We start from the raw sequence: 7582 nt of genomic DNA on the forward strand, positions 1-7582 counted from the left end.
TTACAACTGCTTTTGCTATGTCCCATATTTTGGAACATTGTGCTTCCATTTTCATTTTTCTCTAAGTATTTGTTTTTTATTTTTTATTTGATTTCTTCAGTGACCTGTTGGTTGGTTAGTATGTTGTTTACCCTCCATGTGTTTGTGTTTTGGACAGATTACTTTTTCCTTGTAGTTGATTTGTAGTTTCATACCATTGTAGTCAGGAAAGATGTTTGATATTTTACCTTCTTTATTCTATTAAGTGTTGTTTGTGGCATAATATGTGTCCTATCCTAGGAAATGTTTCATGTGCACTTGAAAAGAATGTGTATTCTACTGCTTTGGGATGGGATGTTCTTTATGTATCTATTAAGTTCACATGATCTAATGTGTTATTTGGGCTTCCCTGGTGGCTCAGATGGTAAAGCATCTGTCTGCAATGCGGGAGATCCGGGTTCAATCCCTGGGTCCGGAAGATCCCCTGGAGAAGGAAATGGCAACCCACTTCAGTACTCTTGCCTGGAAAATTCCATGGACAGAGGAGCCTAGTAGACTACAGTCCATGGGGTCACAAAGAGTCAGACACGACTGAGTGACTTCACTTCACTTCACTTCAATGTGTTATTTAGAGCCAGTGTCTCCTTATGGATTTTCTGTCTGGATGATCTGCCAACTGATATACATGGGTGTTTAAATGCCCTATTTTATTATGCTGCTGTCAATTTGTCTCTTATATTTCTTAACAGTTGTTTTATGTATTTATTTGTTGCCATATTGGATGCATGTGCATGCATGCTCATTCTCTCAGTGGTGTCAGACTCCACTGCATATGGAGTGGTGCATCCCCATGGACTGCAGCCCACCAGGCTCCTCCATCTTTGGAATTTTCCTTGCAAGAAAACGAATGGATTTCCATTTCCTCTTACAGGGAATCATTCTGACTCAGGAGTCAAATCCACACCTCCTACTTCTCCTGTGTTAGCAGGCAGATTCTTTACCACTTAGCCCCCTGGGAAGCCATTGGGTGCATATATATTTAAAATTGTCATATATTCTTGCTGAATTAATATGTTTATCATTATATAATCTCCTTTTTTGTCACTTGTTCATTCCTCTTGCATTAAAGACTTTTTTTCCATCCCCTCACTTTCACTTTGTGTGTGTATTTATATATGAAGTGAGTCTCTTGTAGACAGCATACATATTGTTATGCTCGATGTCCGAATCCCCAAGCGGGAATAGAGAAGGCCTCCAAGACAATGCAACTCGCAGAAAGGGAAGTTTATTACTGACTTGAGCCAGGACTCCCTGCCGCAATCAACGCAGTGGTGTAGGTCAGAGAGCCCCGAGCCCAAGCTGTTACACAAATTTATAGGGTGAGAAGCAGATTGGTTACACGTTTGCAAAACAATTTCATTGGTCAATACTTTCGCACGCATGGAACTTTCCTGGGGGTTTCCACCCCGTTCCTAATTTCTAAATTGGTGAACAGAGGTCAGTATTAAGTGAAAGCTAATTGGTCCTAATTGGCTAGTTGTTTGTATCCAGGTGGCCTGATAATCTTACCAGGTAGGAAGGCCTACTCCTAATCTAAGCTGCTTTACTTCTGCTCACCTCACATCGCCCCCTGTCTGTTGTTCAAGTAGAGGAATCTTCCTCTTTTCCATCTTGGGCCACTGACACTATAAGTGGACCCAGGAGGGTGGAAATTAAGGTAGTCAGCCAAGGGGAGTGTTTGAAACCAAGACTCAAATCATCTCTGCTGGGCTTCCCATTCTCTCTTTCGGTTCATAGGGAGGAAAGCCCTTGGCCTTGCAGAGATAGTGAAGCTTGGTTAAATTGCCCCCTTATCTGAGGTACTTGGCCCTGGGGATTGCGCCACACTCAGGGCTACCAAATCTCTGTTTCCTACGTCCCATTCCTGGGGCCCATCACAAGAGGTTACACAGCTCCAGCTCCTGCAATAATAGCTTTCCATGCCACCACAGGTTTGCCCAGGCACGCGAAGAACCCCTCTTGGCCGAGTTTTCTCCCGGTCCCCACGGCTCCCCATGGCCCGAATTGTGGATATTTCTCCTGGGGTCCTTCCCTGGGGAAGATTCCCCTTAGGTCAAAGTAAAGTTCTGGCCACCAGGTGTTCAGAGGGTGGATTCCTGAGGTCTCGTTGAGCAGCTCATGAGTCTGCCCGTCGATCAGCAGGAGAATTAGGAGACCTCCCAGCAGACGAGTTTCAGTTTCAAAGGATTTGACGGGTGAGGATTCGCCTTCCATTCTCTTCGCGCTTTTCCTGTTCTTCCGGTGTGGCTTGCCGCACGTGATTGCAGTGAACCCAGGGTCCAATCCCGTCGACCTTGACAGCAGTAGGAGTGGTAAGGAGAACAACATAAGGACCTTTCCATCTAGGTTCTAATACACACAGGAGGGGGTCTTCCATACAGAATTTCAAAAGGGCAGCTTATAAGGGGTGTTACGTGCCTGAAAGAGTGCGAAGGGAAGGAGGGTCACCCAGTCCCCGCCAGTCTCTATTGCCAACTTTGTCTTTTAGAGTCCAGTTCATACTCACAAAGGCAGGTCCGTTATCAGAGCCCATAGTCACTGGCAGCCCGTACCTAGGCATTATCTCCTCTAAGCTCTCCCTTAGCAGGGAAGGCTCCCACTAACCCCGAGAAGGTATCTACCAGAACCAACATATAGCGATACTCGTACTTGCCTGGCCTCACCCCAGTGAAATCTATCTCCCAGTGTTGCCCTGGCTCTTCCCCTTGGTACCTCATTCCCGTGTGCTGCTTTTTCCCTGTCCTCATCAGCTGACATGCTTTGCAAGCCTGGATTATCTCTCGTCCAGTTGCATTTTCCTCAAACACTGATCAACACGCAGATTCAGTCCATATTTGCTTTCCTTTATCTACTGAGTGTACCCAAACTTCTTCTTCAGAGACTCTGGCATCTCAGGGGGAGGACGGTGAGGGAGCCTGAAGTAGACCTTCATAGAATCATAGATAAACCACTGTAGTGCAGTCAGAGTGCCGATCGTGATGATGCGGTCAAAGAGTCCCTTCCATCAACACAGACACCACGGAATCGGCAGGGTGGGAAACAATGGCACAGAAGACTCCAGCTATGTACAACCAGCTGCTCTGACTTTGAACATTCACTTCGGGGCTTGGGAACCACAAACTTGCTCAAAGCAGGCAAACTTATCCAAAGAGGAGCGACCCCCTTGTAGAACACCTTTAAGCCTTCTTCCTTATACATTTTGGGAGCTGCACCCCTCAGAGTGTTAGCATAACCTGGTTGGGTTTGGATTTGAACCTTAGCAGCTTTCATAGGAGCCAGAGCAATGTCAGCAAAGAATTCAGCACTGGCAGAGGCAGCCAAATACAGTGATGTGCGTCACAGATAGGCATTCTCCTCTCCAAGCATGTTGCTGTACAAAACCTTGAAGACTTCATAAAAGCCAAACTTGCAGAGCCCCTGCAGAGAGTGGCCAATGAAGGTTGGGGCCCATCCTTTGGCCAAACCATGGAAACCATCCTCTTTGAGTGTAACTGAAAATCCATTAAAAATGCCCTTGTACTTCTGTGGGTCCACCTGCATACAGCATTTCACTAAATCCAGAGGAACAACAGCAGCGTGTGTCAGACCACAACTTAAGACCCCACCAAAGCCACACAGTGCATAAAACTTCACGGAGCCATATTCACAATTGTACTCTTCTACCATGGTGACTCCAGCTTTCCTTTGCCCATCTTTTACATAGCTGGTCCCATCGGTGAACCATACTAGCTCACTGTTGTCTAGGGGTACATCAGTTAAGTCTTTTCGTGCTGCCAGGGCCTCAGCCAGTATCTCGCTGCAATCATGGAGCTACAAACAGCTGGAATGGCTTATTTGGGTTAGGCAGGGCAAGGGCTGGGGCTTCTAGTAGGGCCCGTCTGAGTGTCTAGAAAGCCTGTTTCATTGGCTCAGTCCAAGTCCAGTTTGGGATCTCTTTACTTCCCTCATAGAAGGGCCGGGCCTTCTCAGCAAACCCCATGATGCACAGTCTGCAATATCCAACAGTCCCCAGAAACTCTCTCACCTGGTGGGGGGTCTTGGGCTCTGGTATCTGCAATATTGTTTCCTTCATGGCCTGGGTTAGCCACCTTTGCCCCTGCCTGATCTTATACCCCAAACAGGTGACCTCTTGCTGGGCTATTTGTGTAGCAGAAGGACTTCTGGGTGGCAAGTAACTTTCTGGGTCTGATCTCCACCATAGAGAGGTATAAAGCCTACATTTGACAGGCTAATAGAAAAACATTCCAGATTTTTAGGGTCCCCACACCTCAGATATAACATGTAATATTTAGCAGCCTCAATTCTGCTCCAGCTTTTATCTCCACAAAAAGAATCTGGGCTAGCTCCCTCTGGTTCTTCCGGTTTTCCCTTGTTCTATATTTTCTATCTTCCTTCCTGATCTTCTCAGCTAATTCCCTTTCCTCCCATCGAATCCATTCTTCCCTTTCTTCTGGGGTCTCCCTATTATTAAATACCTTTTCAGCTGCTTTCAGTAAATCCTGTATCGTCTGTTCTCCCAATCTCTCTATCTTTTGTAATTTCTTCCTAATATCTGGGCTGTCTGATTTACAAACGCTAACAGAACTGCAGTGCGTGACTCCTCAGCCTGGGGATCCATGGTGTATATTGCCTGAAAGCTTCCATCAGTCTCTCTAGGAAGGCTGCTGGGCTCTCAGTGGGCTCTTGCCTTACTAAATTTACCTTTACCAAATTTGTCAGCTTTCTTGCTGCAGCCCGCAGGCCAGTCATCAGAGTCTGGCGGTACACTCGGAGACGCTCCCTACCTTCCGCTCGCTCAAAATCCCAGTTAGGCCGCAACAGAGGAAACCCCTCATCCACAAGATGAGGCTGGGAGGTTGGCCTCCCATCGGCCCCGCGACCCGTTTCCACATAACTGCCAGAATTCGCTCCCGTTCTTCTGTGGTACAACAGCTGCTGACAATCGTAGTGAAAGGAGAGTTTCACCTGGTCGGGTTCTAGTTACTGAGGCTCACTTATTGTAGGGCCTTCAGAGTCCGCCAGAGTGTAGCCCTGGCCGGGACTCATCAATTGCCCCCACAACCGTTCGCCTGTTCACTGAAACTCCTGAGGAGAGTAGGAGTTGAAGGCAGCACTGAAACTCCTGAAGAGAGTAGGAGTTGAAGGCAGAACGAGACCAGAGACAATGCCGGCACACACACAAACACGGACAAACACGGAGAGCCGAAGACAAATGCACGGACAGACAAACGTCGGCCGACAACACAGCACTGGGTTTTCGGGCCCCCTGAGTTTTCTCACCAGACAGAAAGTTTTCTCCGGTGCCAGATACCTTCCTGCTTCACAGCAGGGTCCCGGATTTACACTGGACTTCCTGTGCCAGACACCTTCCTGCTTCACAGCAGGGTCCCGGATTTACACTGGACTTTTCCTGTCCTGCCTGAGACAATGCCGGCACACACGCAAACATGGAGAGCCAAAGACAAACACACGGACAGCTGACAACACAGCGCTGGGTTTTCGGGCCGCCTGAGTTTTCCTGAACACCGGTGCTATTATCTATCCTTCCCCTCTGTCCTGGAAGTGTTCTCTTCCCCCGGTAAAGGGATCCCAGATGAGCCCCCAAATGTTATGCCCAATGTCCGAATCCCCGAGCGGGAATAGAGAAGGCCTCCAAGACAATGCAACTCGCAGAAAGGGAAGTTTATTACTGACTCGAGCCAGGACTCCCTGCCGCAACCAACGCAGTGGTGTAGGTCAGAGAGCCCCGAGCCCAAGCTGTTACACAAATTTATAGGGTGAGAAGCGGATTGGTTACACGTTTGCAAAGCAATTTCATTGGTCAATACTTTCGCACGTGCGGGACTTTCCTGGGGGTTTCCACTCCGTTCCTAATTTCTAAATTGGCAAACAGCGGTCAGTATTAAGTGAAAGCTAATTGGTCCTAATTGGCTAATTGGTTGTATCCAGGTGGCCTGATAATCTTACCAGGTAGAAAGGCCTACTCCTAATCTAAGTTGCGTTACTTCTGCTTGCCTCACTACATGAATCTTGGTTTTGTATCCATTCAGCCACTTTGAACCTTTTAATTGGAGCATTTAGTCATAATTACATTTCAAGTAATAATTGATAGGTATGTACTTATTGCCATTCTGAATTGCCAAATTGCCAGATAGAGTATTCTTGGTGTTGTTTTTTTTTTTTTCTTTTTACTTTCAACATTTCAAATATATCAATATATCATGACACTCCTGGTCTGCAAAGTTTCTGAGGAAAAACCCACTCCTAATCTTTTGGGCTTTCCTTAATATATGCTGCTGCTTCTGCTGCTGCTGCTAAGTCGTTTCAGTCATGTCCGACTCTGTGCAACCCCATAAATGGCAGTCCACCAGGCTCCCCCGTCCCTGGGATTCTCCAGGCAAGTACAATGGAGTGGGTTGCCATTTCCTTCTCCAATGCATGAAAGTGAAAAGTGAAACTGAAGTCACTCAGTCGTGTCCAACTCTTCATGACCCCATGGACTGCAGCCTACCAGGCTCCTCCATCCATGGGATTTTCCAGGCAAGAGTACTGGAGTGGGTTGCCATTGCCTTTATATATAACCAGTTGCTTTTCCCTGCATCTTTTAAGATTCTTTACCTTTAATTGTTGCTATTTTAATTATGGGCTCCCCTGATAGCTCAGTTTGTAAAGAATCCACCTGCAATACAGGAGACCCCAGTTTGCTTCCTGGGTCAGTAAGATTGGAAGAAGGGATATGCTACAATGCAGTATTCTTGGGCTTCCCATATGGTTCAGCAGGTAAAGAATCCACTTGTAATGTGGGAGACCTGGGTTCGATCCCTCGGTTGAGAATATCCCCTGGAGAAGGGAAAGGCATTTTAATTATGATGTATCTTGGTGTGGACCTCTTTAGGTTCATCTTATCTATGACTCTATGCTTCCTGGAAATGGGTGACTGTTTCCTTCTTAGAAATGGATGTCTGTTTTCTTTCCTTTCCTTTCTCAGTTTCTATTTTTTCAAATAGCTTCTCAGCCCCATTCTCGCTCCCTCTCTTCTCCTTCTTGGAACTCTATTATGTGAATATTAGTACTCTTGATATTGTCTCAGAGGACTGAAACTACCCTCATTAAAAAAAAATAATTATTATTTTCTCTATTTCTGTTCAACTTGGATGCTTTCCATTACTCTGGTCTCTAGTCTGCTGATCTATTTCATTGTACAATATAATCTACTGCTAATTCCTTCTAGTACTTTTTTTTGAGTTGAAGTTATTCTTCAGCTCTGTTTGGTTACTCTTTATATTTCCTACTTTTCCCTAAATTTCTCACTGTGTTTGTCGATTCTTCCAAATTTGTTGAGGATAGTTATGATCATTACTTTGAACTCCTTATTGGGCAAATTGCTTATCTCCAATTCACATAGCTCTTTTGGGGTTTTGTCTCATTCCCTTATTTGGAATATATTTCTCTGCTTCTTCATTTTGCCTAATTCTCTGTGTTTATTTATGTGTATTTGATATATTAGTTATTCTTCCTAATCTTGAAGATGTGGTCTTTATGT

General features: G+C 45.8%; 1 pseudogene; it reads right to left on the reverse strand.

Moving 5' to 3' along the window:
• Positions 1–2887: 2887 nt before the first annotated feature.
• On the reverse strand, positions 2888–3705 carry LOC136167379 (solute carrier family 25 member 3 pseudogene; annotated as a pseudogene).
• Positions 3706–7582: the final 3877 nt, after the last annotated feature.

Source organism: Muntiacus reevesi, chromosome 4 (assembly GCF_963930625.1).
Source record: "Muntiacus reevesi chromosome 4, mMunRee1.1, whole genome shotgun sequence".
NCBI lineage: Eukaryota > Metazoa > Chordata > Mammalia > Artiodactyla > Cervidae > Muntiacus > Muntiacus reevesi.